The 22,410-nt window shown below is 47.9% G+C and overlaps 1 protein-coding gene and 1 pseudogene across 3 annotated transcripts in view; both read left to right on the top strand.

Moving 5' to 3' along the window:
• The window catches only part of ADD2 (adducin 2), an 83,148-nt gene extending 77,489 nt beyond the window's left edge, over window positions 1–5,659 (top strand). For both annotated transcript variants that reach the window (XM_082230029.1, XM_082230031.1), the window contains one exon: window positions 212–5,659. The gene's annotated coding sequence lies outside the window, so the exon portion shown is untranslated. The remainder of the gene's footprint in view (window positions 1–211) is intronic.
• A 10,591-nt stretch (window positions 5,660–16,250) lies between these two features.
• Window positions 16,251–21,446, top strand: LOC309536717 (inositol 1,4,5-trisphosphate receptor-interacting protein-like 1 pseudogene; annotated as a pseudogene). The gene is made up of 2 exons (XR_014224531.1): window positions 16,251–16,456; window positions 19,700–21,446. The product of XR_014224531.1 is annotated as an inositol 1,4,5-trisphosphate receptor-interacting protein-like 1 pseudogene (transcript).
• Window positions 21,447–22,410: the final 964 nt, after the last annotated feature.

The following is a 22,410-nucleotide window of genomic DNA, read 5'->3' as shown; positions in this document are numbered from 1 at the left end:
CGTGCTGCGCCTATTAATCAGCTCCGGAGGAAATTGGGTGGAGCTTTTGCTCGGGAGGGAGGGCAGGAGGCATGCAGCCCGACCCTGTGCATTTTGGGCTGGGGGAGGGGCAGCGGTGGCGCTCTGCTGGAGGGGTGCCAGAGATTATGGGGGGCAGAGCCCCCCCAAACGAATTTTTGAGGGGGCTCGGGCCCCCTCAGGCCCCATGGAGTCGGCGCCTATGGTGGGGTTTTTTCTGTGGGTGTTGCTGGGGTGCTGTGGGTGGGGGGAACAATCCAGATCAGGATTCTTGGGGGTGTTGCAGGAGACTTTAACACTTCAACCCCTGCTATTTCCCGCTCCAGAACAAATTTGTGTGTTCTAGCACTAGAGATGGGGGAAGAAATATGATTCAGTTTGCATTGAAAGGCAACACTACCAATTCACACTTCCCAAAACAATATACAAATTGAAGAGCAACTATCCTCCAAATTTTGCGTTGCAGTTTTCTGAGAAAGTGGTGTGTACAGTAATGCATCTACAGAGGTAAAGTTGTGCATACTGTACCTATGCATAGACTAGTAAAAATAACATACAAATATGTGTTGTGTTTGAAGAAAATATGCTTTGCTAAAATTTGTTATTAGGCAAAATGGCATACAGAAATGTGCGTGTTAGAGGAAATTCACACTAAAATGCTAATGAATTTCCAGCAGGAGTTAAAAAATACATTGCAAACTGATGTGGAAATGTGAAGAACTGGATTTAAGATTGGAATAACAGAGAGAAACTGAAATTGACAAGAGTCCCCTATGCATTACCTCTGCCACTGGCCAGTTAGGGAGACTTAAGCAATGGCCTTTTGCTCTCATGTGAACATGCCTATGCAAAGAATCACAAGGGTAATGCAAATCTATTTGGACACAATCTACGTGCATGTTCTCCTGCACAAGACACACTGAAATGGGTGAGAGCTGCTCACATGGAGTAGATCAGGTCTCTGTGTCACAATACCCAGAAAGCAACACCTTCATAAAGGAACCATCTCCTATCTGAGCCAGAGAAGTTGCTTCTTTTATTCCATTTGTTAGAAAGTGGGGAGTGTGTGTCCACACAGGGGCTCCACTGGTGCATACAAGTACATTTTGAGAGTAAAATAACCAACCCCATTTCCATAGCTGTCAACCTTCCCTTTTTTTGCGGGAAATTCCCTTATTCCAGCGCCGCTTCCCGCTGCTATCCCGGATTATTAGATATCCTGTAGACTGTTCCTGGGACAGGTGAGGCTGCTGATCCCTTGTTTTCAAATCTGAAAGTTGACAGCTATGCATTTCTTCTTTTAAACTCACTGATGGAGAGATTTCACTCTTCTTGTACCTCAAAAATTATACTGGTGCTTTGCATAGAGAAACTCATTTCTCTTGTAATAAGGACCAAATCCTCCCCTTTTCCTCAACAGATGAAAGGGAATGAATATTTTAGAACTCAGTCATTTTTATAAAGAATAAGTGACTGGAGATGTCCTACTGTTATGAAACTACTACAACAAAAGGCTTCTCTGGTTCTGGTGCTTCCACAGACCAGCTAATAACATCAAACAATGTTCATTATACACAAACGTTGCTTAAATGGTAGGTTGAATGGGCAATTTATGCAGGAGATCCCTTTGGGAAGGGTTGGGGCCATGTCTCCTTCTTCCTGGGAAGCCCTCCAATTTCTGGGCAACTCACTGGTCCTGCCTGCTGCAGCCTCGATTTCATTTGCCAGGTGTGCATGTCAAAATCATGACAACTGAAGGTGGCGGAATTACCTGATTAGCCTGAGCTGATAAGTTTGCTATAGCCATTCAATGCAAACAGATGCAAAGTGTGGGGAGGAGCCACAGCTTAGTGGCCAAACATCGGCCTTGCAAGCAGAAGATCCCAGGTTCAATCCCTGGCATCTTCAGGACTGGGAGAAAGTTCTGCCTGAAACCCTAGAGAGCTGCTGCCAATCAGTGTAGACAATATTGAGCTATATGGAATCTGTATAGGGCAGCTTCCTATGTAAGCCACAACCAATGCTCTCATATATATCACTCAATGTAATCTTGAATTTATTCATTGCTATATTTGTATCCCAGACCTTTAAACCTCACTGAGAATCTTCCTTCTCCCAGCACTGAAATGGCACCTCCAAAGACCAAGTCGCCAGCTCAGGCAGTGAGTCTGAAGAACGGCTGCTCGATTTCACCCAGGGGGTTGGAACAGATGACCTATTGGGTCCCTTCCAATTCTACAATTCTATGATTCCAGGCAGTGCAATTTTTCTAGAAAAGGAGGTGCTGGAAGCAATGGTGCCCGTCTGAGAGGTGCCAGAGCTGAGTTCTGGTGAGTTCCAGCTGGGAGGGGGAGCCCTGATTCTAGGTGTGTAGTCAGAATCTGGCGGACTGAGGCCACACAGTGCAAACTAAGGTCCAAATTCTCTCCAGGAAAGGCAGTTGCTGTGAAACAGAGCAGATCTGGTCAGGAAAATAATATTTAGGAGCAGAAGCAGACCACCATATAAGCTCTACACTTTACAAGTTTCCACATGATGTGTGAGGAAGGGGTGGTGGCAACACTGTGTTTGCAGAATGTTGTCAGTGGAGATGTGGGCAGCGTATCGTTGCTGAGAGGGGCTCAGGGGCTCATGAATGCTATGGAAAGATGCTTGGGGGCTCATATTTTCTCAGAGAGATTCAGTTGGGAGTCATGCCAGCTACCCTGGAAGGAAACTGCTCTTTTGATTCCAAAGGCCAAAACAACTCTGTAAAGAATCCTGTTGCTCTCTAAGGACGGCTGCTTTTGCTGCGCCAACAGCTTTCCTTGCGTGACACACTCCCTTCAGTTTACAGAGGCATGGGCAGAGGAAAGAAAAGCAAGGCTTGCCAAGCACATGGGGAACCACTGCTAAGTGGGGAGGTCATGGCATTCTGCGGTTGCTGCCCGAGGAACTTTCTCTTTTGTTCCCCTCTTCCCCAAGTCTTTAAAGGGGCTATAGGGAGAAAAGGGTGTTGAGTGCATGGAGGTAGGCTGGTTAAACAGAGGGGCTGAGCAGAGGCAGGGCTTCAAGGAGACCACAGGAAGGCTAGAAAATAAATGCTGAAGCCTTGCAGAGGACACAGAGTGAGGCCAGAAAGGGTGGCTCATTACTCTGGCCAGGTCTCACGAGTTATTCACTTTCCCCAGCTGGGAATGCTCCAAATGTTTTGGACTACAGTTCCCAGTCAGAACAAGTGTGCTGGCTGGAGCTGATGGGAGTTGTGGTCTAAAATATCTGGAGGGCACCCAGTTGGAGAAGGTGGAGTGAGAGCCCCTCACAGCCAACTGGGATAGTTCAGCTGGTAGAGCATGAGACTCTTAACCTCAGGGGCGTGAGTTCGAGCCCCACACTGGGCAAAAGATCCCTGCACTGCAGGGGGTTGGACTAGAGGACCTTCGTGATCCCTTCCAACTCTACAAATTTGTGATTTTGTGAACTGGAGGCTATTGTATCTGGAAAGCAAGAACCACCTGAAAGCCCAGTTTGCCAGCACATTTGGAAGCAGGCCCAGCCCATCCATCCTACAGCATTACCTTTATTCTTGTGAAGGGGATGCATTCGGGGTTTGTCTTGGGTACATTCCTGATGAAATGTGCCCCCATTTATTTGAGCATAGCAAGCTCTGAGTAATCAAAGATTATCAAGTCCCAATTCTTATTTTTTAAAATAGTATTTAGAAGAGATGTTAGCGGAGAACAGACTCCCACTCTCACTCTGCAATTACACAATATTCACGTAGTAATTATTCATTTATAACTGTGCATCTGATCACAAGAGCACTTATTCCATGTAAGCAGCAAAGCATAAGCAAATGCTGAATTATTATGAAGCAAGCCTGTCATCATCACCATCCTTATGCAGCTGATCTGTGGGCATTCACTCCCTGAGGAGGAAAAGTGGTTTTCCTAGGGTGTAAAAGTAGCAGTTTTGTGATGGGTCGTATCTTTTCCCGCCCCTGCCCCCGGTTTACAATGGAAGATTGGGAGACAATGGATATATTATGAGGGGTGCAGCTAGGCAGCTTTTGAAAGAACGGCATTTTGGCTCCTTCTTCCACCCCACCAAAGTTACTAGGAGAGCCTATTAATTGTCTTCTTTCAGCCTAGCCATGGTTACTGATTGCAGGGGCTGGACTAAAGGACCCTTACGGGCCCCTCCAACCTTTATGATTCTACGTGGGGGTCAACTTGTAGCCTCTTCCCAGAGAGGGGCTGCACCTCCCAGGCCTTCATTCCCCTCTAGATTTCAACCAGCAATCAACAACTCCTGAACTTGGTGCAGAGGTGGAAGAGTCAAGAAGGTGAGGCCAACTCTGCTGAGCTGCAAGACTTGCGCGGGGAGGAGGGAGTCTTTGAGGTGAGCTGCTCACAGGTTACTAAGGTCAGAAGCTAGCCCTGATTTGTCCCCCGTCAGCAGCCAGTGCATCCAGTTTAGGGATGGTGTATGTAAGCTACTCTCATCTGCCCACCACACCCAGGATTCCTAGGATGCTTCGGTTCTGGGGCCAATACCACATTTCACAGCTGGAAAGTGTGACCGCAAAATATACGGTACATAGCAGAATTTGGTCCCGCGGCCATCTCGGGAGAGTTACACGTAGCGAGACTGAGTGTGTGGATATAGCACCGGTTTCGTGGAAGAGCAAGGGAAAGGAGCAAAGGCAGCAATAGGTGCCTCCCAATCGGTAAAGCCACAATTCCCGCCCTGGGACTCCACAGTAACTCCTTGGGATTTTGCCCACTGCCACACACTGACATTAACAGCAGCCCTGATCATGGCTGGCCCATGTCCTTGTCGATTGGCAGGGCAGGGGTCCATCAAGCCCAGCCCCAGTGCAATCCCCGACTCCCCTCCACACACTGCAGATCTCCAAGCTGCCTCTCTCCCCACCAAAAAGGGATTGGGGCCAGGCCTGGCCCAGATTAGCCAGAAGCAGAGGTCACAATAACGCTCTGTGTTATCAGTCGGGCTGCAAAAACTTCAGTGTCTGTGTCTGACAATCGTTGCTTCAAAGTGCTATTTAATGTTGCCCTCTGTAAATAAAGCCCCCGTGTTTGGCCTTTGACTGATATTGTGAAGTCTGCCTTTGAGGTTCTGATGTAAATAATCTTTCTCTGGTAACTTAAGACTCTTCTCTTTATGCGTTATGACACAAAAGCCTCTACCTTTCTTTCTTTCTTTTCTGTACTTGCCACAACCATGGGGCAGCTCAGACTGGCAATTGGGTTTGTTTTTCCTTTGCAATTTTATATCTTCCTTTTTGTATTGTACTTTGGTTTTTAAACCTTTGAATACTTGCTGTCTTCAAGAGAGTTTGACGAGTCAGCAGCTGACCCCTTCCCAACGGTGCCGCCTTCTGCTACTGCTGCATGTTCCTCCATACAGATGATGGTAGATGCGCTTCTTCTTGACCTAATGGATAATGCGGTATGAAAGCGACTGAGCTGAGTCAGGCGAGAGGCCTGGGCTGTCACTGGGTTGCCAAGCAAGATATGACTGCGAAATATCTGCATCTGAAACTCCTTAAACAGCTTTTGTCTCCTTTGATTGCTCTTAAAAAATACACAAAAAAGCAAAAAACAGCAAATGCAAATAAACTTTCACCTGAACACTGAAAGCATTTTTGGAAATCTGTTTTTTACTATGAACCAGCACATGTTATGGTTGTAAACAAAAATTGCACTTTTTCCCTAATGGGGTATCCAAGAGCCCATATAGAGTCCTTACATAGGTTCCCTATTGGTAGGAGAAAATAACAGAGGCCAACCAGAGAATATTGAGAAGCAAAGCAGCTAGTAAGCTTGATCTTTATTGATCTGTTGCAACAGGGTGCTCCCCTCACTCACAGGAAAGAAGGCGGAACCCAGAACAGTGGCACACAAGGCCTTATAAAGACTTTTGAAATTGCCACCCTGTAGATCAAGACACGGGTGGCGCTGTAGGTTAAACCACAGAGCCTAGGACTTGCTGATCAGAAGGTCGGTGGTTCGAATCCCCGCGATGGGGCGAGCTCCCATTGCTCGGTCCCTGCTCCTGCCCACCTAGCAGTTCGAAAGCACGTCAAAGTGCAAGTAGATAAATAGGTACCGCTCCAATGGGAAGGTAAACGGCGCTGCTCTGGTTCGCCAGAAGTGGCTTAGTCATGCTGGCCACATGACCCAGAAGCTGTATGCCAGCTCCCTCAGCCAATAAGGCAAGATGAGCGCCACAACCCCAGAGTCGGTCACAACTGGACCTAATGGTCAGGGGTCCCTTTACCTTTACCTAGATCAAGACCACCCCCAGAAACATCATACATACATCACAGAAGGGGTGTAACCTAAGACCACCCCTCAGATACATCATACCTACATCACAGAAAAGGTGGTGGTGGTCTAAAACAGAATTTTTTTATTTCTGTCATTGTTTATCTCCTGTCTGGCAGGTTACTTGACTGGATTGCCTGGGGAGCCTGGCCACTCTTTTGTAATGATAAATACTTAGTTCCTGGGCCAGGTAACAGGCTCACACCCTATTCAAACACAGATATACCCTTAAGACAGGATTTGTGAGGAAAGAAACAATGGGGAGGTTTCCCACTTTGACCTTGCAGAGAAATCATTTGCTCAAAATGAATCAAAATGGTTCCAGGTTGGTCTTCCTGTGCTGATCTATGTACATGCTTGGTTGGTACACTTATGAGCATTACCATATATCTAAGACCTCAAAATTCCTATCACATTATGCACATAGATCAGAGCCACAATGCCTTACTGTTTGGGGAGCATCTCCAGACTTTGTTTTCAATTCTTCTTAAGTTGTTGCAGAATTTGAGAACTACACAGAAGGTCCCTTCAGGGCTGCCCGGCATGACAACTGTTATGGACCCCCACAGACACATTAAAATCTGGCCTGGGACTGCATTAAGACCCCTAAGCGCTGAAAATACCATAGTGCCCCCATATGTCATGCAAAACAGAAGCATGAAATTTTACAAACCCCCATAGATTTATTGCCACATATGACAGGATTTTTTTTTTTTTTTGCCTTATTTGAATCTACACTGCTAGGTCATCCCTGGGTTTAGGTGGGGATAAGTACTATAAATAGAAGAGAAAAATGAGGCAAGAGTGTGAAATCTTAAGGAAGTAGAATAAAGCTCTGAGTTTCCCTGTAATAGACTGCTTCAGTGTTTGTTAAGAATTAGACATTTGATACTTAATAAACAAACAAAAGCTCATTTTTGGGCGACCCTGCTTTGCTGGTGCCCTAAGCACATTCTTCATCTGCCAGCTGGGAAATCCAGTGCTGCTTACACCCAGTGAGCAAAGGAAGCTAACCAGGGGGGGAGACCACCAAGATCCTCACACGCAAGATAGAAGCAATACAGCTTGCTTGCAAGCAAACAGATAGCTCAGTCCGTAGCATGAGCCTCCCAGGGTTGTTGGGCAAAAAGATTCTCGCGCTGCAGGGGGCTGGAAGGCCACATGTTGATTGATTGATTGATTTACTTACAAATTTTATAATCTGCCCTTTGTAGAAATATAGCAAGTGGGAAAATAAAGACGGGAGAATCAAGAAAAGATCCACAAAACATCAAGGAATATCTATCAATACTAATTGGTTAAAATCATGTTGTCTGTTTAAACAAAGTTTTCAAAAGATTTCTGAAGGAAAGGAGGTCTGGTCCTTGACAAACCTCTAGTAGCAGGGAGTTCCACAGGGCCTGGCCTGTCACACTATAGGGTACATCCCTAGTGAAGACTAGTTAAAACTCAGAGGTGCTGGGAACCACCAGAGGTTCTCAGTGATTGAGGTGACTCATAAGGAATCCGGCTGTCCCTGAGATAACTGGGGTCCTAGTCGTTTGGGGCTTTTCTTTGATTCTATGATTCTAAGACCCTTCTTCCCTGGGGGTTCCCCAGCTTCTCTGCATCCAGCCAGTCTATGACACCACTGCATTACATTTTTCCACCTTCGCCGCATCAAGCAGTTGGTCCCTTACCTTTCCCGCCCCGACCTGGCCACAGTGATCCATGCGACGGTCACCTCCAGGCTTGACTACTGTAATTCGCTCTACTTGACTACTGTAATTCGGGGCTGCCCTTGAAGCTGTCCCAGAAACTCCAGCGGGTGCAGAATGCTGCAGCGAGGCTCCTCATGGGGTCTCTGCCATGGGAGCATATTCACCCAGTGCTTTTCCAGCTGCACTGGCTCCCGGTGGAGTACAGGGTCAGATTTAAGGTGCTGCTTTTGACCCTTAAAGCCCTTCACGGCCTAGGACCCTCGTACCTACAGGACCGTCTCTCCCGGTATGCCCCACGGAGAGCCTCAAGGCCCATAAATAGCAACACCCTAGTGGTCCCGGGCCCTAAGGAAGTTAGATTAGCTTCAACCAGAGCCAGGGCCTTTTCAACACTGGCTCCGGCCTGGTGGAACGCTCTGCCTCATGAGACCAGGGCCCTGCAGGATCTGATTTCTTTCCGCAGGGCCTGTAAGACAGAGTTGTTCCGCCTGGCCTTTGGCTTGGAGACAATTTGATTCCCTCCCTCTCTTTCTTTTTTCTTTTCCTTCTCCTCCTGCGATGAGGCTACATTTTAATATTTTAATGTTTCAATATTTTAATGTTGCATTTTAATTTTGTTTTTAAGTTGTAATCATTCAACTTGTTTTTATTATTGAGCCTGGCCTTGGCTGGGGAGGGCGGGGTATAAATAAAAAATTATTATTATTACAGCTTCCATCAGCTGCAAAACTCCTACAGGTCACCAGCTGCAGGAAGATGGAATTAGAGGAAGAAAGGTGCCGCACAGCACACAATGTTTGGAAGCTGTCAAGCAGGCAGATCTTAGGTTTTTGCATGGAAAAGAGGACAGATAGGGGGTCCCGCCTTTAGGGAGCCCTTTGAAGTGTCAAGGGTAAAAGATGGGGGAATCCTGTTAGGTCATTTAGTTCATCCCCCTCGGCTCCGGCAGAACAGTCTGCGGTGCTGTCTCCTGGGCTTCACGCCTAAAATAATTTAGTTCCAGCCTTAATACAAAACTACGGATCTCCTTTATGCAAAGGACCAATCTTCCAGCGGGGCCTTCCTCCTCCACACCGCTGCCATGGGAGGCATTTAACAAGCTGGCAAATTATAAACAGAATAAATTCAGTTCTCCTGAGATCATAGGGGAAACAGGCAGGATGGGGAATGGAGGGAGATTGCATATTGCATCAGTTGCACAAAGGTTTCAAGGGATGAGTGAGCAGCAGGTTCTGTTGGGGCTTGAACCAAATCCTAGATCAGTGTTTCCCAACCTTTTTTGGGCAAAGGCACACTTGTTTCATGAAAAACTCTCGAGGCACACCACCATTACAGCCCCGTGACGTCAGCGCGCAGCGTCACGCCGGGAGGGACATGAATTGCTAGCAAATTACATAATCACCTCCTTGAGGGCTGGCTCATCTTCTCCGAAGGCAGAACCCCATTAATTAACAGCACAGACTCACACCATAGCCAAGACGAGGGGGGAAAACCTCAGTCATGCACAGTCATGCACATGTGGGGGCTAAATGAGGACGAAGACCGGGCAGAGAGCAGGGTTCAAATCACCCCACCTGGCCAGGACAATCCCTGGGTGCTCCCTTGGGCCACTCGCCTGACCCACCTCGCAGGGCTGTTGTTGCGAGGATAACACGGGGAGAACCACATGCGCCCCCGGGAGCTCCTTGGAGGAGAAAGCGGGCGATGAATGCAATGCACGAAATATATGAGAGGCGACCAGGTTTTGCAGGTGAGGGGCCCCCGCCAACCTCCGCTTCCAACACCCGGCGCAACAACGCCGAAGTTTCCCCCCGGGCTCGGCTCGGGGAGCAGCGCTGCTCCCCCCCGGCTCCCCTTCGCCCTCCCGGCTCTCTCTGCCGCCCACTGGGGACCCCCCTCACCTGCCAAGTCCGGAGCGCCGGTGGAAGTTGCATGCATGCATGCAGGGCGCCGCGTTGCCATTGCATTGCACTGCACTCCATGCAACGCCTGCACGCATGCATTGCCTTGCACGCCCGCCAAGGGGTCTCCCCGCGGTCCGATGTGTCCCCTCCGGCGCGGATGCAGCATTGCAAAAATAAACCCCCCCCGACGCAGCCCTACCTGTGGGGCAGCCTCCGCGGGGTCTGCGCGGAAGAGCCCCTGCCCGCCCGGCCGCCGCCGCCGCGCTCATTCCATGGCCGGGAGAAGAGCACTTCAAACAAAACGCCTGGCCCGCCAGGCCATGCTGGGAAACGTAGTTTGCGCACCCCGCACGGGCGCGGAGCCCAAGGGCGAGGGGACTACGGATCCCGGCAGCCCCCGCGCCGGGGACGGAGGGGGAGAGGCCAGGTGCAGGGATGGAGGGACGGGTGGGCGAGCGAGTGAGTGAGTGGCAGCCGCCAAGCCTTGGCCGAGAGCCAGGAAGGGCCTCCCCGGAGGAGGAGGAGGGAGGCGCAGAGCGGGAGGGAGGGAGGGAACCCCAGGGGTCATCTAGTGACGGCGCCCCAATCGAAAATTTGACTTTTTTAAAAAAAAAATCTTTCGAATTTTTTAATTTTTCCCGCGGCACACCAGGCAACATCTCGCGGCACACTAGTGTGCCACGGAACAGTGGTTGGGAAACACTGTCCTAGATCATGGGTAGGTGAACTAAGGCCCAGGGGCAGGATCCGGCCCAATCGCCTTCTAAATCCGACCCACGGACAGTCCAGCATGTTTTTACATGAGTAGAATGTATCCTTTTATTTAAAATGCATCTCTGGGTTATTTGTGGGGCATAGGAATTTGTTCATCCCCTCTCCCCCTAAAAAATATAGTCTGGCCCCTCACAAGGTCTGAGGGACAGTGGACCGGCCCCCTGCTGAAAAGGTTTGCTGACCCCTTGATCCTAGATCAAATAGGAAATTCTGCCTTAAAAGCCTGGATGTTAGATTAGAAATATCCCTGGGGCAAAAGAGAAGATCACATGTACACTTTGGAGAAGGCGTGCCTTTAAAAAAGAAGAAGAAAAGGGGAAAGTAGCAGATATTTTCCCTCCAAACAAAGGTAATTAATTTTTTTTTTGGGGGGGGGGCAAGTGTGCCGAAGGTCAGGTCCAAATCCTCCAGGCAGGATTTTCTGCCATAGCAAAGTCGAAGGAGAGGCAGTGTGGTGCAGTGGCTAGAGTGTTGGACTGTGACCTGGGAGACCAGGGTTCAAATCCCCCCTCGGCCATTAAGGGTGACGTCGGGTGTGTGTGTCAATCAGTGCCTGCCAGAGTAACCTACCTCGGTGTTGTGGGGGTTAAACGAGGAGGGAGAGAACCATCTGTGCCACCTTGGGCTCCTCGGAGAAAAAGGCGGGATATAAATGCAATCCAATAAGTCGCCTTTCCCGTGCTTCTCCTTCTGGCTGACCTCCCAGGGCTGTCGTGCGAATAAAAAAGGAAGAGCTCGGGGGGTGGGGGTGGGGGCTGGCAGTCGCTGCCTCTCCGCCTGGCCTCCCTCCCAGGGCTGTTGGGAGGAAGCGCCCTGGAATGAACAAGGGAGGGAAGAAAGGCTCTGGGCAGTTTCCATGCCAACCAGGGATGCCAGGGGAGCTTCTCCAGGGAGGGCTTGGTGTGGCTGGAGCTGCGGAGGCTGCGCAGGGCCTTCTCCTCCCTCTCCTTCCTCCTCCCTCCCGCATCAGCCTCTGACCACCTGCACACCTGGGAGGGAAAACAGCACTTTTGCTGCTTCTCGCGACCCGTAGCTCAGAAGCCGCGCCGCGTTGGCTTTTGGGAAACGCAGTCCTCCCTGTCATTCATTCCCGTTCTCTGGGGGGAAGAATAGAGGGCAGGCACTACGACTCCCAGAAGGCAGTGGGCGAGCCGGCTCCAACCCCTCTTTCCTCTCTCCCCCACGCGCCCGCTCCGAGGCCTCCCCATTGGCCGGCTCTTCCGACTCGGTATCTGGGCGAAGCCCGGGTCCTCTCAGCCAATGGGAGGCGAGAGTCGGGCGTGGCAGGGCGGGGGGCCATTGGCAATTGGCCGTTGCTTCCCCGAGCCCGGGACCCGCGAAGCAGAGCCAGAGCCGCTCCCTCCTCGCGTCCTCGGGATGAAGACGGGGCTGGTTGGGGGGGGGGGCGGGGAGACCCTTGAGGGGTCCCATGTATGATCTGGTGTGTCTCCCTAGCCTCTCCCTTTCAATTCTGCAGGTCTGTGATTCTAACATCTCTAGGGGGGGGGCACACAACTTGCATCTCCCGCTTAAAAGTGCTAGATGAGCAGGTTACAATTAACTCCATGTGGTCATATTCCGGGTGCACATAACTGTTGCTGCACCTCCTCCCCCCAACGGGTCTTTAGCAGTGACTACTGACCTGCATTTACTACTGACGCTGTGCCTTGGATTTCAACCTCTTTATTTGGCTAAGTGCTGGTGCAGTGGTTGATCAGCTTGCACTCTCTTTGTATCGTGCTAATTGTTGCCTGCCACCCACTCCTTGGGTCCTGGCTGGGCCCTTCAAATCCAGAGAGAAGCTGGGGTTATGCCAAAGCAGCCAGCCCACATTGATAGGTAGTAAATTACATACGATAGGATGTTCCAGCCCTGAATGACAGAAGTTTGGAAACTTGCTCTGAGTTTAGGAACAAGGCAGCAAAAACTATGCTTGTCTTCCTCTCTGGTCTTTGGTTCTGTGTTGTGATTGATCCTGTTCTAGCCACTGAAACATGGCTTGGAATAAGACTTGTTGACTTCATGATTGTCTAAGAAATTGTAGGGAGGAGCATAGGCTAATTGCTCATGGAATTATAAAGCTTTATCAAGTACCTCCAAAGCCATTAAGAATCTATTTGGTATACAAAATAATTGAGCTTCTTCTTATAAAAGTGTTGAGAATAGTCAGGCAGCTGATGTAATAATGGGGGTCTATAAAAAGACTATTGATCTTTGGTCTGTGGTGTAACCCTGCAGGACTCTTCAACCAAACGTTCGGCCCCTGTCTCCAGATGGGAAGAGTAAGTCCAAGGTGCAGGGTTCTTGGTGTTGGGCAGGGTTATCCTTGGGCCTTCTCAAGTCTGGAAGCCAGCCCGACTGAGAGCCATAGCGGTCAAGAGTGCTGGACTAGCAGCTGGGAGACAGGGGTTCGAATCCCCACTCGCCATAAATATGAATCTTTCTCCTGCTGAACAGCTCCCATTTCATTGCCCCACTTCCCAAATTAAAGACAGAACACAATTTAAGCAGAGGAAATGGGTGTGTGGATGCAATTGTTGATCAGATAAGAACGTATTTATTTTGTGTGAGTTTCATATACTGTTGTCAGAAAAACCCTCAGAGTGGTTATGGATAAAATGATTAACAAAAAGTTAAAAACAGCTACAGTGGTACCTCGGGTTACAGACACTTCAGGTTACAGACTCCGCTAACCCAGAAATAGTACCTCGGGTTAAGAACTTTGCTTCAGGATGGGAACAGAAATTGTGCAGCGGTGGCACGGCAGCAGCGGGAGGCCCCATTAGCTAAAGTGGTACCTCAAGTTATGAACAGTTTCAGGTTAAGAACGGACTTCCAGAACAAATTAAGTTCTTAACCCGAGGAAAAGTTGTTGGTTTTTTTGTATACTGCCCATCGTCTGAAGATCCCTGCACAAAAACACAAGGGGCAAACGCAAAACGCTTGGTAGAAACAGGAACAAAAGCAAAACAAACCAATAACACCCTTTCCATTAATTAAAATCAATGATAAGCTAAAAACCGGATTCAACTCTGAAGGAAAATATTATGAAAATGATATATAGGTGGTACATTACCCCAGTCAAGCTTGCAAAAATATATCACCTGTCTGATAAAAAATGCTGGAAGTGTAAGGAGGCTGAAGGGACATTTTTTCACCTCTGGTGGACTTGTCCAAAAGTGAAGGCATTCTGGGAAATGATCTACAATGAGTTAAAAAAGGTATTTAAATATACCTTCGTTAAGAAACCAGAAGCCTTCCTCTTGGGCATTGTCGGCCAGAAGGTGTTAAAAAAGGACAGAATCTTTTTTATGTATGCGACTACAGCAGCAAGAATACTTATTGCAAAACATTGGAAGACACAAGATTTGCCCACACTGGAAGAGTGGCAGACGCAATTGATGGACTATATGGAACTGGCTGAAATGACTGGCAGAATCCAAGATTTGGGAGAAGAAACAATGGAAGAGGACTGCAAAAAAATTTAAAGACTATTTACAAAAACAATATAAGTTGTATGAATGTTAAGAAATTGCACGATTCAGAAAAATATGGCTCCAGTAATTTGACTTCGAGATACAGAAAACTAAGTTATAAGTAAGAAAAGGTTGGAATTTAAAGTAATATTATGTTTAATTAAAGGTACAAATAAGCTGACAAAAACTACTTTAAATTTAGAAATATAACATTTGAAAAGTACAAAATAAGGTATGAAACAAGGTAATAATTTGCTGGTATTTTTTATTACAAAGAATGCAGGGTTAGGGAGATGTGAGGAAGTCCAGTTAGTTAGCCTCACTCATGTTACATTATTAAGTGATCCATTCTTTTCTGTGCTGTATTTCACTATTAACAGTTTTCCTTTCTTTTCAATTATATTCACTAGAGTCTTTCCATAGAAGTCCATGGGTAGATGAACATTGCCACTTATGTTCCTTTCATGCTACGTATGTAATGAAACTGAACCATGTTGCCTGGAATTTGTCCTTCGTTTCTCCAGAAAAGCTATGGTTAAGCTGGTGGGTGACCAATCTTTAAATAAAAGACAATCCTCACCTGAAAGTGCAATTTCTCCTGCTCCTGTTCCTATTCTGGGGGGGTGGGAGTGAGGGTGTTTCACTCCAGCTTCCCCCTGAGAAGTACTGAAAAGTCATATGCCAGGTGATAATAGGTCCATATTGTCTACTCTGGTCTTCGCCAACTTATTGCCCTCCAAGTGTTTTGGCTTACAACGAGGGATGTTGGAAAATTCTGGCAAAAACAAAAAACCAAACAGAAATTGCTGCAGTTCACATACTCATCTCTGGTCAGGTGAAAGATTTATACGATCTGAGGTGAAACCAGAGTATCTCTGGTCAGAGCATCTCTGGTCAGGGACACAAACAAGTAAGCAAATCCTCTTTGTATTTGTTCGCATCATTGTTCTTGTTTTTCAAGTTTGCAAATGAGGCATAATTAATGGATTTTAAAAAACATTCTTTTGCTGTTTCCTTCATACTGAAATGACATACTATTTAGCAGAAACCAAACTGCAGCACTACAGGAACCACACCAAACACAGGTCAGAATGGAAGTTGCTGCCTCATTGCATCCCTCACTCACATCAGCCCAGCCAGCAAGGGTGGTCTCCTCTTGACTGTCAATAGCTCTCTGGGGTCTTAGGCAGAGGAGACAGGTCTTTCCCACTGAAGGTGAGAAGCATAACTCTATGACTGAGCTAGAATGTAGCCTGGTCTGGAATAAGGCAGCTTCACATCTAGCTCAGTATTGTCTATTATTCTAACTTAGGGTTGCCATATTTCATAAAGTAAAAACCAGGACACCCCAAAATTATTGAGCTTCTTTTAAGGAAACCACCAAAATTGTTGAGCCCAATGTTGTTTCAATTGACTTGCCTAAGATCCAGGAGAAAGCACTGCCTTTCGGAAATCCCCCCCCCCCAGAAGTCAATTCCGCCCTTGAAATCCCAGTAACGTCCGGGAAGATCCAGACCTATGGCAGCCCTGTTCTAACTGGCAGCAGCAGTCCAGGGCCTTCTGCTGAGGGCCTTTTTTAAGCAGGAGATGCCAGAGACTGACCCTGGAACCCTTGCCTGGGCTCTGCTGCTGAGCTCTCAACCCTTCAGCTGTGGTCCCTCTGCTGCAGCTTGGTACATGCCTTTGGGCCTATCCACCAGAGGCAGAGATGGCCATAGCTGTCAACTTTTCCTTTTTTCTTGCAAGGAATCCTATTCGGAATAAGGGAATTTCCCTTAAAAAAAGGGGGGGGGAACGTTGACAGCTATGGAGATGGCACAGAGATGGCCATACCAGCTGGGGCAGATAGGAGTTGTAGTCCAAAACAGGTGAAGGCCACCAGGCTGGCCTAAACTCTCCCTGGTGCTTTGTCTTCTTGCCAGAGGTGAGCAGGAGCAGTCCTGGTGGCCAAGGGACCCATACAGGGCAGTGCAAGGGAAGCTGGACCTGCCTCCCTCTCCTTTTAAGGGCAGCTGTGACTGCTGGGGCAGATGTGACTTCACAGTCAGCCAAGTAATAATGGGGGTGAGCTACCAGTGCAGCAGGCAGCAGCCAAGAGGGCTGCACAAAGGCAGCGGGAGAGCTGGGGAAGGCCCAGGCTTTAAAGAACAAGAGTGACTTGAGTATGTTGTGCTGTGCCTGCAGAGAGGAGGAGAGGCACGGAGCAGCCCTGGCTTAAGATGCTCTGCCCCTTTAAGAGCTCTGCGCCTCCAGAGGTAGGAATGGAAGTGATGGAGAGGGGTGGGATTGGCCTATGGGACAGGCAGCTGGAGGCAAGCTACAAGGGTGGGCGGATGTGTAGAAACCTCTGGTGTTTGTGAAGCTGCAAGGCAGTCTGCTGTGCAAAAGGGATAGGAGCCACAACCATTGCTCCTTCCACTTTCGGTCTCTCCTGCCCAACCTACCAACTGGCATGCAGCCCCTGGACGGTTGACTACAAGCAGCTTGCTTCAACAAGAATCAAGATACATTATATAAAAAAGACAAATCCCACATTCAACACAGCTGTTAATGATAAAATCCTACATTTGTAGTAACACAATTAAGCAGCATATCTCTAAAAACTAAAAAAACAAAAGTGAATTATTTGCAAAATTAAAATATATCAGAATGCAGCAGGCATATATATATATATATATATATATATATATATATATATATATATATGGGGACCACATGATTATTACAAAAAAGCGCCCCCACATGTAATATTACAAATCAGGAATTAAGTGCCAACCTCACTCCTCCGACAATTACACTCCCCTTGCTTCCATCACATAGTACCATCCACTCAATTCTCACTTTGGCAAAACACTCAAAACATTCCACAACCCATCATCATGTCCAAATCCAGCAGTTGCAAAGACAAAAAACCAACATCTCTCACTTGGGATAACACAAACACCTTTCCCCCATCTGTTATCAAGGGAGATTAAACCCTTCCCCACCAAGAGACCCTCACCCTGGGGGGGGGGCCTTCAGGCCCAGCCACCAACGCCCTTGAGTCTTGACCCTCACAGAACAATAATGGCGGAAGAAGAATAAACTGAAAAGGACAAATCTGAGCAGGGATAGGAATGGCTAGCCCCTTCTGAGACAGCAGTTACAGTGGATGCACCACTGAGTTGGATGGCTTTAAAAGAGGACTGGACCAATTCATGGAGGAGAAGGTCACAGGGGCCACTAGCCAGGATGCCTCTGCTCTGCCTCCATGGCTGGAAGCAGAAATGCTTCTGAGTGCCAGTTGCTGGAAACAGGAAGGGACTGTGCTCTTGCGCTCAGGTCCTGTGGTGAAGGTTTCTCACAGACTGGCCACTAGGAGAACGGGGTGCTGGACTGAACCAGGCTCTTCTTGTGTCCTTCACTTGCTCTTTGGCTGACTTTCACCATGGCTATCACCAGTGCTTTTTTTCTGGGGGGATGCCAGGGCACGCATATCCCTAAACATTTTGTGAATCTAAGTTTGGCCTCATTGAGCGGCAGTTTTTCAATATGAGTGGGAAAATGAGAGTACCCCTGTAGTGGTTGGGAGTTACTCGTGCGTAATCCTGCTCCGTTTGAGCATTAGTTTGCCTGGTTAAACCCTCCGGACTGCACAGCCCATCTCAGCGTGGCTGCCCTTAGTCACTCGTAGAATCTGTCTGTGGGCGTTTCTTAAAGCGCTGCCAACATAAGAGTTGTTTGACGCCCAATCGTCTCCGCCTCTCACTGCGCGGGAGTCTCCTGCGCAGGGTGGGCGTGGGCAGCGGGGTGCCTGGGCTCTCCTCACTAACATCCAACAAAGAGTCCTGGAGCCCCTGCACCTCCCTGTCCCGTTGCTCTCCTGGATCCCTGGTGTTACACTTATTCCCTTCCCCTTCTTCCCAGCTGAGTCTCCCCCTAGCGCTGGGACCTTCTCCTGCAGAATCAGAGACCCTCTCCTTCTCCCGTGCCTCTGATGTCAGTTCCCTGACAACCCCTAAACATTTTTATTTTTTTTTAGAAAAAAAGCACTGGTTGCCATGGGCAAAAAGGACAATGGGAAAGCTACCTATTGCCACATTCTGAGCTGATTGACATGTGTTCTGGTATTGTTTGGGGGGGGGGACTGCTTGGCTCAGTGGTGGTCTGCTGGCTGAGCCCCTTTGGCTAACACCTCTGTGCAAGCAGGTCTCAGGTAATAAGTACCTGAAGGGTGGGAAGAGCAGAAACATCCCAGATGTTTCCTATCCAAGCTCTACCCCACCAACCCCAGTTCCTTCCCACTCCCCACAGTTACCAATACCAGGAGGGGGAAATGTACAAAATGGTAATCACTTAGCCAATAAGCTATGTTTACAATTTAATTGATATGATTTATACTGATTGCAGGATTCAGTCTTTTCTCCAGGGCAGAATTCATGCAGCCTTAGGACAGGAAAATTGGCTTCCAGGTGGAAAAATCAAAATTAGAAACTGAACTGTTAGAACCCAATACTAAGAACTTGTCAAGAATGTATAATTTGCTGCTGAAATGGAATACACAAGATGAAACAGTTAAATCGGCTATGATTAAGTGGGCACAGGATATTGGTCATAATATCATGTCTGCTGACTGGGAATGGTTGTGGAACACCGGTATTAAATTTACGGCATGTAATGCCTTAAAGGAAAATATTATGAAAATGGTTTACAGGTGGTACATGACCCCAGTCAAGCTAGCAAAAAATTATCATTTGCCTGATAACAAGTGTTGGAAATGTAAAGAAACTGAAGGTACTTTCTATCACCTTTGGTGGACATGCCCGAAGATTAAGGCTTTCTGGGAAATGATATATAATGAAATGAAAAAGGTACTTAAATGTACCTTTCTTAAAAAACCAGAGGCCTTTCTCTTGGGCATTGTCGGCCAATTGGTGTCAAAGAAGGACAGAACTTTCTTTTTGTATGCTACAACAGCAGCAAGAATACTCATCGCAAAGTATTGGAAGACACAAGATCTACCCACCCTGGAAGAATGGCAGATGAAAGTGATGGACTATATGACACTAGCTGAGATGACTGGCAGAATCCGCGATCGGGGAAAGGAGACGGCGGAAGAAGAATGGAAGAAATTTAAAATTTACCTTAAGGACTACTATAAACTTGCTGAATGTTAGAATGACAAGGTTTGAGTAAGAAAGGGTTACAGCGAAATAAGATTAGATTGAAGAAAAGAGTAAGAGGACAGAGGACTGACAGATGTACTTAGAGTTGCTAAAAACTTTTGGACATTGGGATGCAGAAAGGGGAGGTATGGGGAAGTCGGAGAAACACGGTTTATGAAAAAAGGTTATGAAACTATACGTGTTTGTATGTTTTTTTTACATGTTTGTATTGTCTTAAAAAATTTGTAAAACCAATAAAAAATTTATATAAAAAAAAAAGAATTCATGCAGCCTTGCTGAGAAATCTTCCTTGTCAACAGTTTGGATGCTTTTCTCTCTCATGTTTTTCTCCAGGGACATCTGCTTTAGAGATGGCCTTGGGCCGCCTAATCTTCCTGGGTGTGCTAGCTCTATTTCACCGCCCCCTGATGGTCAGTGACCACACAGACTCAGCCACACTGGACCGGCTCCAGGAGCATGAGAAGCTGATGGAAACAGAAATGGGACACCTGCAGACAGAATTTGACCAAAAGGGCTGGAGCTGGGACCCAAGGCAGAGCCGGGAGGATTGGGTGACAACCGATCCGGCAGCCGAGGATGGAACCTGGGATAGGTGGCACTACGTAGGGCTGGTCATTCTCATCCTGTTTTGGTGCTGCAGACACACCATAGAGAAGAAACCCAGTTATAACTGCAGCACAGACAGCTCCAGCACCACCACCAGTGAAGAAGACTATGACGACACTGACACAGAATCCGAAGACGACGAATCCAAGCAAAAAAGGCTGGAGACCTTCTATGAGCAGCACGCTGACCTGGAATTCTGTGGTCTAACCAGCATGTGTGATTTTGTGGAGACCTTTGTGAATGACTTGCTGGAGGCTTGTCGCGGAGCCCTTCCCTACCAGGACACCCTCCTTGTGCTGGAGAATTGCATCGGGGTGGACAGTGCCTTTGAAGGATGGCACACACAGAAGCCTTCCAAAGCTTTCCGCTTTCTCGTGCCCGTACAGCCACCCAGGGGGTACTCTTTCCACATTGAAACTATTAAATCTGAGGGTGCCCCAAGCACACATGGACGCATCTTGGTGGAGACAGAATGTGTGTGCAAGAGAGAGAGGTTCCTGGGGGATGTGGTGTGTTTCCTTCACCATCCAGAGAAAAAACTGAGCAGTGACAAGCAAGGAATCTTCCTTATCCACGTTTTGTGCACCAGCTTCCACTTGGATGTGGAGAAAACAATCCACTGGTTCCAAGACCTGGTGGGCAAGGCCTGGCCCAGTATCCAGCCCAGGTACAACATTGACCTTCTGCCTCAGCCTTCTAATTCAACATGTCAACTGATATTGGCATTGCAGCCAGGCAAGGCGATCTCTGTTGACATCATACTCGGGGTGCAGCAAGGAGACTCCTTGGTCTTCCTGGCCACCCAACCTGCTGAGATGGATCGTTTGACTGGCACTGTCTGGCAGAAGTCCTTTGCTGTCCAGGAGCTGCTCTTTTTTAAGTGGGTGAGCCAGCGAGTCCCAGAGGAGAGCTGCCACCTGAAATGTCTCCAGATCATAATCTATTTCAAAGAGTCCAGCCCATCAGAGGGGAAGAACATGGTGCTCACCAACTATCACTACAAGACTTGCCTGATGCATCTCTTGCTCTTTCAGCCCCCGTTGGACTGGGGCCCTGAGAGCACTGCAAGAAGACTTCAGGACATCCTCTTGTATATGCACACCGCCCTGCAGGAGATATATCTTCAGCATTTCCTTATTGGTAACATCTCCTTTCCTATCCGGATCCCTTTGCCCAGGGTCCTCCGGAGAGCAAGACCCGTAAATCTTTTCAGGCACTTGGCAGAGGACCCAAACCTTCATGCCAAGGCAATGAAGGAGTTTGCAGAGGTTGTACAACCAGTGAAGGCTCTGTTGACAGGGTACCAACAGTAGCAAAAGTCAGCTCTGTTAGAAAGACCAGCCTTTTGTGGCTCTTCATAGACCCACATACCCTAACAGGGTTGGAAAGGCAGAGGGCGGTGGCCAGCAATGAAACAAAGCTGGCTTAGATGTGTAGGAGCATCTCTGATCCTGCTGGGATGGTGCCATGTGGGTATCTTTATATGCTCCAGTTCCAAAAGAATTTGCTATATTAAACTTGAAATAAAGGTTCCAGCAAACTGTGTTCTTAAATGCCTGCCAGGCCTCCAATGAAGCCACTGTGTTTCACTGCTTCTCTAGGTCTACCTTTAGAAAACCCATAAACTAACCACAAGCATCTGATGGCCACAAGGCTGCATTTGCAACTTCCCTAGCTGTTTTTTCCAATGGAACATGAGATGGAAGGAGGGGTCACTAATCTGTCTTGGTCTGAAAACAAAAGAAGTGTGTCGATCCCTAACTATGGCAGCACTGTCACACTGTGTGCAGGGGCCGTACCCAACACTCGTGCCTGTGGCAGAAAATCCAAAGAAATTAATTACCGTAACATGGGGCACAGCAAGCTGTTTGAACAGGGGTGGGTCGCTTCTGACCATCCATATACTGTTGGGCTCCCATCAGCCCCAACCAGCATGGCCAAGGGCTGATGGGAGTTGTAGTCCAGCAACACCTGGGGGACCACAGTCTTCCTACCACTGAGTTGGAAAGCTGTCCTGCACATGCCTCATTCAAATGAATGGGAACCACCAGAGCATTTTTTATTCTCTTCAAAATAAGAACTGCACAATGTGTCCCTGCAAAGGTTTCTAAGGACAGCAGTCTACCATGGATTCAAGGCTGGTTATGCATGCAATTTTTGAACAGCAGCCACACAATGCCCTCTTCAGAATGCCATCCTATATTATTTTCCCTTTTAGTTTCTGTGGAAAATCTAGCAAGTTAAAAAACAAAGAGCTGTGGAAATGGTAGATGTGGATATGGGGTGTGGTGGATACGAGGTGGCATTTGGATGAGGATGTGTAAAAGCTTGCATGCATGGAGAGCAGGGATTCCTAAATAAACTGTGCAGGAGCATCCAGGCACTTGTCCAGGCTTCATGTTTCCTTCAGAATGAGGCACAGGGGACGCAGGGATATG

The sequence above is a fragment of the Podarcis vaucheri genome (assembly GCF_965113315.1).
Source record: "Podarcis vaucheri genome assembly, chromosome: 7".
Lineage (NCBI taxonomy): Eukaryota > Metazoa > Chordata > Lepidosauria > Squamata > Lacertidae > Podarcis > Podarcis vaucheri.
Note: the sequence above shows the minus strand (reverse complement) of the source record. Positions and strands in the feature narration are given on the sequence as shown.